Source organism: Struthio camelus, chromosome 19, assembly GCF_040807025.1.
Source record: "Struthio camelus isolate bStrCam1 chromosome 19, bStrCam1.hap1, whole genome shotgun sequence".
Classification (NCBI taxonomy): Eukaryota; Metazoa; Chordata; class Aves; order Struthioniformes; family Struthionidae; genus Struthio; species Struthio camelus.
The window spans coordinates 9,693,942-9,706,288 of NC_090960.1; the positions used below are offsets into that span (position 1 = coordinate 9,693,942).

Here is a 12,347-nt window from a genome sequence, read left to right on the forward strand (position 1 = left end):
ACTGCCAAATGAAGGGTTGTGCTCATACAGCTACATGGCTTCTGGACTAGAACTAATTTCTATCTGACTTGCTTGGAACACGGGCAGAGCAAATGCTCACTTTTGGATATGCGCATGCATTTAATATGCACAAAGTGAAATCGCAAGTCAATCTGATGTTGCTACAACCCATGTTAAGTCAGTGAAGGTCTGGGAATGCTGAAAAGTACCTGCAGCATGACGGTAAAGTCTGTCCTTGATGTTCCACTTGCAACCTGGACCAGAGCGAAGTTATTTTTTTCCATATAGCAGCTTGATGCTGGTCTCCCAGTCACAACCCAGCCTGATCTGAATGATCAGGCTTTCCCAACTTACTCCAAAGCAAAGGAAGATTGAAATTACTCCATGTAGGTTCAGCATGTTGGGGTTTTCTGTCCTTCTTCCTTTTTTTCCTTGATGAGGAAAAGGCGTGGTACTTGCCCAACTTCTCTTTATTCAGCTTCTTGTTTTAGAGATTCGTGTCTCAAGATTGTGCAGAGGTTGTAACTGAAGTTGTAAGCTGCTAGCCTCACTCTGCTGTTTAGTGGAGTGGCACTATGCCCTCTTTCAGGCTCTCTAGTCCTCTTGAAGAGAGAAGCAGAATGAATGATCCTCTTGTGAGTATCTGTGAGGCAAGCGGGTGTAGCTCTTAAATTCTTGTAGTGGTGGCTCTATTGCCTTTCCCCCAAATCCCACCCCAGTCATTCATTCCTTCTCTGAAGATGGATGTTCAGCCTCCTATACAGAGAAGCAAGTATTAAATGGATGCAGCTGTGCAGATTTATTTCAGCAAACCACAAATGACTCCTGTCTCTTTTAAAGAAACCACCCTTCCAGTTGAAGTACTGTTGAGGCGTGCCTGTGGTTATTAAAGATCTTTTGTAGACAAAAGATGGAATGTTAGCCCTTCTCTTCGGGTCAGATTCTGTATCCCCAAACTGTATCTTGCCTGCCGAATAGGTATGCCCTTACCACTGAAAGCCTGAATAAAGTTGCATTAAGTCCCTGGAGAGTTTGTTTTTATTTGGAAGGTGATTGCATCTTTGCCTACGGGCAAAGTGATTCTTGAATGCTTAAGAGCTAGTCCCCCTTCGGTTTCATTATATGCAGCTGTATGGAACAGCTACTTTGCTAGTAAAATTTCCCAATGTGAGCATTTTCCTACAGTGAAAATGGCTGACTAATAAGTAGTATCTGTGTAAGAAGGGTACACTAAGGGGGATAAAATAGTAATCCATATAGAAGGAGCCTATGTGTGTGGCTTGACTGCTCACATGCCTCTCTGGAATAGCGGTTTCTGTGTCTGTTTACTCCTGGTGCAGGAAAGCAGAAGTCTGAGGCTCTCCGTTCTGTCCTGTAAGTTAGTTACCACTGTTGCATGACTCAACAGTGAATTACCAATAAAATGCTGAATTAATGGTGCTTGGATGGATGATGGCTCTGTAGACTGTTTTTGAATCTCTTGCTTTATTCTACATCCTAAATTATTTTAATGAAATATTAAAATAGCTTTATACTCGGACTTGAAAATGCTGGACTCTGTTTAACTCTAAAGTTGTGACTGACTTGCTCTGTAGCCTTTGTGCCCTAATACAAGGGAAGCTTACCCGAGAGCTTTGTGTTTCCCAATAACTCCTTGTTTCTGCTTTTCTCATTTTCTTCTGCCTTGCTTTCGGTTTGGGGCACTCTTAAGTAAATATGCTAATGTCGTCTTAGTATAACTCAAATCTGTCAAGAATATTTTGTGAATATATAGTATCAAGTATTTCCTTGGATACGCTCAGAGTTTAAGGACCTAGCGATTGTTCTTTATTACAAACAGTGTATTGTGACTGACAGCTAAGATATTATCCCAAAGTCCTCTATTGCGCATGTGGTTCATGGGTAGGGTGTTTTGCAGTAAGGACTATATTTTGATTTCAGTAGGGCTCTTTAATGCTATCCCTGCATGGTATCCTCAAAGCAAGCAAGCTTAAGCACAAGCTAAAATAACCTGTTTTTTTAAGATGGTTACCAAAATTTTGGAATACTGTGCCGGTGCTGTGATGAGGTTCCATAAAGGTCTGGCCAGTTTTGGTTACTGTTTCTACAAATTGCCTGGATGATATAATAAACAGTTTGCTTATTAAGTTTTCAGGTGGCACTATGGCATGATGTTTGAGTGTATTATACCTTTGAGGGATTCAGGGCTAATTTACAGGAACTAGCCCGCGTGGTAGTTATTAGGGCTGTTCAAAATGCCAAGCTATGCATTTAATCTATATTTGGAATGTGTTTAAAGCCAATAATGATCAACACTGTAACCATGGAAACGCTGCTTGAACTAAGGAGATGAACAAAAATGCCAGTATTCGTGTATTAGGGAGCCTATTATATTCACTTGAAAGTGCTTTGTAGCTATGTTAACTCATGAAAGCTCCTGTTGTCAGAAATCAAGGGTGGTGGTGTGATGTGTTCGCATAAGCAGCACTCTCTCTGCAAACTGAGAGTGCAGCTCCATTTATAATCCCATTCCAGTGGTGTTTCATGATTTTTATGGTGGGCTGTATGCATAAGTTTATGTCTGAAATTTAACATGAAGCTGTTGCTTTCACACTACAGAAGACTGGGAAGAGATTAAATAGGCATGAAGTAGTCTGGATTGTGTCTACTTAGCTGTGTTGAGATAAGTGTTGATACTTCCCATGAAGCTTAATCTGGCCTTTTTTTCTTGTAAAAAGGCACAGAACCTCTATTCTGAAAGGTTGTCTTGATTTGCCCTGTGTACCACCCACCCATATGTGTTTTGGGTGGCTGGTAATACGCTTAGTATATATAAACAAGTGTTATTTCAAATGATGGTGATCCAAAAGCAAACGTAAAATTGTTTCTAAAGTTTCATAGTCTCAAACAGAGTAAGTCGTTTGAACTAAAGCACAGGACTAGCTTCTGTACTGTTTCCTGACTCCAAAGTAATTTTGAATGTATTGTTGCTTCCAGCAACGTCAAAACTCTTCATAGAACATTACTGAGCAGGTATTGAATCTGAGTTTAGTCCTGTACACCAGCTTGCTTTGTAACATTGGTGGGTGATGTCTTCATTGCTTTCAGGCATACTCGGTTGCGTTTTCAGCTTTCTGCCTCGAGAACTTGCAGAATGGTGTGAAGGACAGAACGCTTTCTTGCTGTGTTTCTGGGATTCAGGTAGCAGTTCTGTGTCTGCTTTGCATGTGTCAAGGCCTGTTAACCTATGTGGTAGACCAAATAAGTATTGCCTAGTCTGTGTTGACATCCATGAGATTATTTTAATAGATTTTCAGTGGCTCTGTTGAAACCATTGAGGAGTCGGGTATGTTTGAAACCTGCAAGAAACATGACTGTTTACTTAACTTTAGCTGAAATGTTACAGGCTTCTGATACAGCTTGATGTAAAAATGGAGAGAACAGTTCTGCTCTTTTGTTCATACAAAATATTGAAAACTGAGGCTTTATAGTTAAAAGCTAAGATGTGAATTTAAATATACTGGAATAACTGGGATAACTCTCCCTTTCTCCTTTCCTCATGTAGGCGGACACTTAACACAGGTGCAAGGAGGTCATTCATAGTTGTTTTTAAGGGTCTTGAAATATTTTCAAGAAAACTGAGTAAAACAAAAACCTCTTTAAAAGAGTATCAAAAGAAGACAAAGTGGAGCAGGGTTTATAATCTTGTGTATAACTAATAAAAACTTTGTCACTCAAGAGTTTTTCTGTATGGAAAGAGTGGCTGGCAGTTGCAAGAATTTAATCCTTTTGCTGGTGAATGGTAGGACAAGAAAGAAATGTCCACCAATAAGTGTTTTCTTGTCCCCCTCTGGCTATATTTGGTTTCATTTCCCCTCATCTCCTGCTTTCCCACACAATTTCTCAGGAATCTCCCTTCCACAAAGGAGAGGTGAGCTGGGAAATCTCAATTGAATGGCTTTGACTGTCTTCAAATGCTTTTGTAGAAACAAGGATATTGGGAACAGCAAGTCATGCTAGCACTTCATACGCTTAAAAAGATCAAGTGAAGCCCTTGCAGGATTTATGGATGGACTGGGGATGCTAATCTTTGCTGTTTGTAGGGTGGAATGGGCTGCTTATAACACATTCTGCTCAACGCCTGTGAGCCATTGAAACATACTGAATACTTTGAGAACTGTGCGGGACTAAATAGTCTGTGCTGGTCATGACTTGACTTGGTATGTTATTCTCTTTTGTATCATTGGGCCCGTGACATCTTGAAGATAAGAGACACGGACCTTGGCTAGAATTCTGAGCGCCGCTTCAGTATAATATCTTAAAGCACGTGGTACAGAAATGTTCTGAAGGATTTAAGGGCATCTGTTAAGCAGCATAGTAAAATGAGTTGTACATTTAATCTTAAAAGAATCTGAGTATCATGCTGCAATAAGTTCTTAAATCATTACCAGTTTTTCTTCTCCAGATGCTCTTTACCTGAAAGCTCTGCTCACCAGACTGGAGAGCATCTGAGATTATTTTTTCAAGCTACTGTCACTGTTTGAGAAATGAATTAACCTTTAATTAGAATTTCTGAACAGAATCTCTGCCATAGCAGGCTCTTGTTAGTACTTGTTCCATAATTAGGGTTGAATGTTGGTGTAGTCTGTATTAACCCCCCACCATATTAAAACTTCAAGAATGAAAAATTGGTTGTAGTTCATAGATTTGCAGCAGAATTATATAAACCTCTAACAGCACCTTTTATGAAAGTTATAAGCTGTAACCGCTATCTTTTTTGAAACTTTAAAGCTGGGATTTATGTCTGCAAAATGTAGCTGGGCTGTTTGTGTTACTTGGGAATGCTTTGCTTTGGTGCATAGTACGTGAACAGTACAGGTACTGCTTGTTCCCTGACCTGTGAGCTTACACTCTAAATACACTAATAAGCCTAGGTCAACAACGTTTTGTACACTTATGTAGTAAACAAGAACAAATCTTTTTAACCTCAAAGAAGCAGAATGCTTGTCTTAGTCTTACCTTTTTCCATATAACTTATGGAAGGGTTGGTTGTCTTCTCTTGGATGTATTTTTGTTGCCGGTGCTTAAAGGTTTAATTTCATCTTGTAGCTGGGAATGGTGAGTGAACAGAATATTCCCATTCCTGAGTGAGTTATGCGACAAGGGGGTAAAATGCTTTTGGACTGTAATAGAGGGATACTGGAAGAGGGACAAAGTGAAGTAAGACCGTGATGTAGTTGCCAGCGTAGCAGAGTATGGTGGAGAGGAAGGAGTTGTTTTGCAACTTTTTTTTTCCTGTAGTTTAGGATAAGAGGTTACTCAGTTGCCTAGATTTGCCAGGTGAATGTCAGTTAGCTCTCTTGAAGAAAACCACCAGAATATCATACAGCATATCATACATAACCTCCCCATATCATACAGCTATCCCCACGGAGCCATCTGCATAGCTGTCAAAGTGAATGTTCTGCCAGTTCTTTTCTGCTATTCACACCCTTCTCAAGCATAGCTCAGTTTTTAAAAGGCTGAGTTTTCCTGTAACTGTTCAGTGAAATTTTGGAGCAGAAGAATTTTTCCCTAACAAAATGAATATATTAAAATGAAGGTATATTCAAGTGTGGGGTATTGGGATTTGGTTTATTTTTTTTAAACAAAACAATGTAACACAGGACCTTCCTCTTTAATGAACATTTGCTATCTGCTTACTCCTTCTTGATTCCTAAAATCTTTGAAATAGATTTCCTTCAGGTGAAGGATTATCATTCTTAAATTGGACAAAGGGCTTCTGCACAAGATACTTTCTGATGTAGTTTCTCATTGCTTAGTTCAGCGATAAGCTATTATGCAAGCATCTTGTTTGCTGATCTTCCTGTAGTAGCCAGCATCTTCACCAGCAAAAGTGTCAGCAATGGTTAAGCTCTGGAGAAAGCATGTCATGTTTTAAGTCCTGATTTTTTTTCTTAAACCCTTGTCAATCAAAAAAACTTAAGAAATTGCAGTAGAAGTCTTAAATTCATACTTTTTCCTTGTAAAGCAAGTCATAATATTTCTTCTCTCTACCTCTGAGAAGAGGAGTAGGGAAGGTGTCTTGCATCTAATAGGCAGTTTTTACAACTACCAGTTGTGCAGTATCATCCCAATACTTTGGAAGTGTGAATAGTCGTATATTAACAGCATAGACCTTGGGCCAAAATTTACAAAAAAGGGAAAAATGAAGTTAATTATGCAACTGCATCTTTGTCATGAACTAAGGATGTGCATGTAGGTGATTTTTGTGTTTCAGATATACAGTAGTTCATTCATAGGTCTGAATCTGCTGCTTCTGTGCTCGGTGGGTTGTCTGTAGTCCCAAATAAGCCTCACTTATAATCTTGTGCGACTAAAGCCTTCTTTGTCCTCTCCTAAGAGTTCTTAGTACAGAGTCACTGCCAAACACCCTTTGTTTCCCAGAAATAAGAAAATAACTTCTCTCATCGTAAATGAGAACATTTCACAAAGTGAAAACTGTGGAGAACCAACGCTTCAGCTTGCTTTGAACAGGCAGCTGCTATGGAGAGCCATGCTGAAAGGGAAGTTAACTGCAAAAAACCAAAGCTTAGCATTACTGTTTGCATGATAGCCGAGCTCTGGGTGGTAGCAATGACGAGATAGGTTTCAAAGAGGACTGGCTTTCCAGAGTTGGTTTCAGAGAAGTGTTTGTCTTCCAAAGAGTTGACTACCTGTATATTGTGTTTTTCCTTTCAAAAGCTATAGTGGAATTTGCTTTCCTCTTCCTGGTGACCAGGAATGCCAGTTTACCCAATAACTGTTTCTGGAGCTCTGAGATGTGTCTTCTCTAACCATCTACTTCCTTCCCTCTCTTCTCCTCTCCTTGCCCTCTGCCAAAATTGGTTATTAACATGTGAACTAATAGGATTTTGGCCCTGAGATATATTCTTGTTCTTTGTAGAAGTATAATGATTTTTAAACATAATTGATTGTAAAAAGAAAAATAAACAGGTATGAAAAGGGGTCTGTGAGGGATGAGAAGATATTTGCTGATTTAAGAGTTGGTCCAAAATTGTTTTTCAAATGCAGCTGCCAAGAATTTGAAACCTCTTAGCTGGTCTCCCCATGAGCCAATCTTTTTCCTATTGATCTACAGTGCTCTGAAAGAAGGGCAATGTGAAGGGAGAGTGATACGTAGGAACGATCAGTCTGGTAGAGTGCAGTCTTGTCAGGCTCATGCAGGATCCTGCTTGAGTGGCCCTTCCTGTTTCTCTATATGTTTGTGAATGATTCAGAAATTGCACATACTTGCAATGGATAGGAAAGCATGATGAATGTTGGTATGCACTTGTAGATTAGCAACCAAACATGGCCAGGTGTTGCAAGCATGAATTAAAAGTAAGTATGTGGCATAAGCAGAGGACTGATTTGATTGACAAAATGAATCTCTTCATGTGTTCCCTCAGGGTGCACTGGAAGAATGTTGTGCTACTCTTACAAGATTATTGTTCTTGCAGTTTTGATCAGAAAAAGTTTTTGTGTTTTTTTTTTTTTAAAAAAAAAAAAACCTCCTGGCAGCCTGTTTCATGCAATTAAGCTCTTAAGAAAGCACTCGACATACTTAATTTTCTGAATGGTGACTAGAGTTCCTATGTACGCTTCACCAGATTAAAAGTAATATTCAAAGCATTCATCTACTGTGGAAATAATGGCACAGCGCAAGATTACTTGCAAGCTTTGTCAGACTTTTTTTCCCTTCTTAGCATACAAGTTAGTTTGGAATTATCTAATGGAAATACAGTCTCTGTCCTTTAAGGCAGGAGCCTGGAACCTTGGTATAGGAAGATATGCAACCTACTGAATATACTAATCTGTTCAGAGAAGCTGAGCATAATTTATGCAAATAATTTATTTGGCTTCTCTGAACAGGTTAGTATGTCTTGCTTTTTCTACCTAGGAAATGAGTAAATGTCTAATCTCAAATTGTCAACATTTTATTAGCCATGGGTATGGCTTGTCAAGCAAAAAGCTGAAACAGCATCTCTGGTCCTCTTGAAAGTTGGTTTGGGATTGTACCTAAATTGTGCTCTAATCTTGTATTTTGAAAGGGTCCCATTATTGCTAATACTACAATTCAAAAACCTCAAAGAGCACCAGCAGCAAGTATAGTTCCCTCAGATATGAGGAACCACTGCAATGAGTTTAAAATAGTCTCACATGTGAAATGCCTTCATATCTTTAAACACAGCTGAAGTATTAACAAAAGTAAAACCCTATTATTTTGATTGTACTCTGAACATGAGTCGCTAAGGAAAGCGGTTGGGAAAGAAGCTTTGATTCAGTACTGTTTTGGTTGAAATAACACTTGTCAATGTTCTTGCTCTTAACGTGCGTTAAGAAAGTTACACACTTCTATAATGAGCCCATTACATTTGAAATTCAAGCTGCTTCACCATACTGTATTTTTCTTGGAAGTACAATGCCAGCTTTGATGTATCAGCATGCACGAATGTTCCAGAGGCTAGTGGGAAAAATTAAAAGTACGTTATTGGGGAGCAACAGAATTGCAGGCTTGAATCCTTTTTGAAAGGTCTGTGCGTGCGTGTTTCTCTTGGCTGAAGAGGTGTTGTGACTTCTTCCATGTCAAGCCCAATACTGATTATAGAGGTTTTGAGGATGTGCATACCTGCTCTTTTTTGTAACATTGGATTGTCCACACAAAATATTTCTGAATGCACCTGAGTAAACAATGTAAAACTAAGAAATGTCATTACAACGTCCTTCCCAGAGCATAGCAGTTATTCCTAGAGCAACAGCGTTTTATTCCTCCGTTACCACGTCAAGCTAAGTTCAGCAGTATTAGTACAGATGCTTCACTTTTGAGGAACTAACGGGCTTTTGTGGTTGTATCTATGCAGTAAAACTGAAATCCTGAGAGGAAAAAATGTGTAGCATTTAATTTTATTTGTAAAGAGACCTCTATCACAGAGGGGAAAATGTATGTAGCATTTACATTATACTACTTTATGAGACTGTTCAAGGAATATTGAATAATGCAGTTCAGTCATTTCCTGTGAGACAAAATTGCTGATTCAGAACACAAATGCTGGGGGGAAATCCTTCAACTTCTATTATTAGAAAAGAAAAAGCAGCAATTGATTGTCTTTAGTCTTATATTCTCCTTTAGTAGCTCCCGGCTTGGTGGCATATGCTGCTTTGACCCGGTATCTCACATTGATCGTGTAGTGTTGTACTGTGTTCAGTCTAGGCTCTGCAGTGCAAGACAGGCATGGACCTACTGGAGTGAGACTAGTGAAGGACCACAAAGATGATTAAGGGACTGGAGCATCTTGTATGAGGAGAGGCTGAGAGAGCTGGGACCCTTCAGCCTGGAGAAGAGAAGGCTTGTGGGGCAGGGGAATCTTACCGATGTGTAAAAATTCATCGGAAGGTGTCGAGGACGGGGCCAGACTCCTCTCAGCGGTTCCCAGGGGCAGAACGAGAGACAGCAGGCACAAACTGAAGCACAGAAAATCCCGCTTGAACACAAGAAAATACTTCTTCACTGTGAGAGCGGTCAAACATTGGAACAGGTTGCCCAGAGAGGCCGTGGAGTCCCCATTCTTGGAGATGCTCAACCTGACTGGACACACTTCTGGGCAACCAGAGGTACCTCTCCAGAGGTACCTCCCAATCCCAACTACTCCATGATTCAGTGTTTCTATATGACTCTTATTCTGGGGCTTTTTCCTGTACTGTGTTCAACTACGGTGAAGCAAGATCTATGAGGATCCTATAGTCTCCAGCAGCTTTTTCCTGCCTGCTCTGCAGTGTGAAGGAGAACTGTGTTTACCACATGTGGAAGGGACTGGCTATGTTTACTGCTCTGTGGAAAGTTACTAGGGCACAAGTTTAAATCAGATGCGATATTTTGGTGAAGCTAAAGTTTACTGTAATAGCTTTTTCTTCAGACAAGGCTGTGCTGAGAAGTGATGCATTACAAGAATACATTGGCAATTGTATGTAACTGAAAGAAATAAAACAACCTAACTGAAGAGCCTAAATAAAATTGTCTATGAACAGTTTTCAATACTATGTGTGCACACTCTTAGGAAAGAAAGAATCCTTTGTTGCTGTTAATCCGTCTGAAACCTTCAAGCACTCTGTTGCTCTACGCATTAAGCTTGCCAGCTTTTGGCAGCTAATTATTTTATTCTTTTCAAAATCGAACATTCAGCTTAGTTTTCCCATTCGGTAGAATAAATTCTTGCTAGGTAATTTTTTTGCTTACAGTTCAGTAAACAGTTTTGAGCAGGTAACATTGTAATTTTCTAGTGTTCAAAGGGTGAATTGGGAGGCGTTTTGAGGAATAAGATGAGAAACTCATGAGTCGGTGCAAGGAAGACTTGCAAGGGCTTATATAAAGGGGGTTACTCAAATGGGGGGAGTTCTTTGTCATCCAAAAGTAAAAATACTTTGAGAAATGTTGTACATCCTCTATAGACTGAAGAGAGGGAGTAGATAATTGTTTTGGTATAAGATTCTCAAACAAAAAGTTGTCTTAGATGGAGCAGTCTGAAAAACAGGAATACTTATTCTGCTGCTTCTAGCAGTCTTTGCCCACCTGCTCCTTTCCTGGCTTAGGGCAGCATTTAACCTCAGTCTTGATATAGTTGCAATAGTGATTAATTTAGAAAGAACATTGATGCTTACTTGGGGAGAGAGCTGAGACGTTCACGAGTGACTGGAAAATGTATAGCCTTCTGTCCAAAGAAACAAGAGCCTCATACAAGAAATAAATGAGGAACACAACTTCTTATACCATAATATTAATAGGACCCATCGTCCCTTCTCTTGAAGCTGTAAACGTTTTTCTTCTACTGCTTGTTACTGTGTTACATCACTTCTATTGTGCACACGTCTCTGAACCCAGAAATTATTTCTATTCTTAATTTAAACAAAGCCAGCTGTGCGTGGATGCACATTTTAAAAAATGGAGTGCATATACTCACTGCTTGTACTTCTAGTATGTTACGGAAGAGCTTGATGAACTCGGGATAATCATGCTGTGAAAAATGGTTTAAAAAGATACATGGGGGAAAAGGTGGCACTTTTTTAGCGCATTGCACCATCGTCACCATAGTAACACTGCTACCTTTGAACACTTTTAGCAAATTAGGTATTTGTCATCTTATAAAGGGAAAATTAAGAGACCTTGTCTTCTCCCTGCCACTGATGCATGTTTTCTGCAGCTGCTTATTTTCTTCCACACCCTTTCCCTGTTGACATTGTTTTCTGCCACAACCCAGCTATATTAAGAGCGGTTAAGACTATTTAATAGAGCTAAATGGGTACTTTAGCTCTCTAAAGAATTTTGTGTTACCTGTTCTGCTCTCAGATTTGTTATTTATGTTACTGGAGTATTTTCCTCTGTCCAGACATCTTGCAAGTCCTGTCCTCTTCACCAAAGCTAACAAGGTTTTGGTACTAATAGCAAAAAGTTCAGGGTTTTGAAAGCTCGGGCTAGAGAATTAGTTACTTCACTGCCACTCTGCTGGGGGGGTGGGGGAAGCCAAATTGAAAGGGGAGGTACAGCTAGTGATTATGAAAGAAAAGGTACAAATAAATGTTATATTGTCCAGTCAGGCTGGTTCTGGAATTAAATGTGGCAGGCTTACCAGGAGGGATAACTCCTCTGTTTTTCTGATCCCGGGCTCTTCATAACTGATCTGTCCAAGTGTGTCCGATTAGTACTGTTGTTTATGTGTGCGTCATTAAGAGATCAACTCGTTAACATGACCCTATTCTTTAACCAGGATCAGAGCTATTGGAGTCTCTGCATTGTTACAAAAAACTTAAGTTGACTCATTTTGTTGGAAAGCTTTAAAATATATTGTTAAAATTATAAACTGATAAAATGTGCAGTGAAATCGTTAGCACTACCCTGTACATAGAGAGCTTGAGTGCTCAATTAACTTAAGAAATAAACTTTGAAATGTTTTTATTATACCTTTGGGAGCTGTATGGGAAACTCTAGACGTCTTGGTGGAACGCTGACAATTAGCGTGTGGCTTTTTTTTTTTTTTTTTTTTTTTTAATCCAAGTCATCATTGCTTTCTCTTCTAGCATTTTAGAAATAGAGTGTTGTAAGATCTTATTTTCCTGTTATTACTGACAAGAGGATTGTTGCTGTACATAGCAAAAAACTTCCTTTGGAGGGAAGGGGAGAAATGAGGTGTTTTCTGTGTAGTTTTAAAGAATGTTTTGCCTAGATAGGGCTGTACGAGGGAACACCTTGATAAACGGTTTGTTTGGAACGCGTTGTGATGTTCAGCCGTAGTTAGGACTCCAGAAAGGAGAGG

General features: G+C 39.5%; 1 protein-coding gene across 6 annotated transcripts in view; it reads left to right on the forward strand.

Moving 5' to 3' along the window:
* Window positions 1–12,347, forward strand: part of SEC14L1 (SEC14 like lipid binding 1) — a 46,062-nt gene that overhangs the window by 12,955 nt on the left and 20,760 nt on the right. The gene's annotated exons all lie outside the window — the stretch shown is intronic.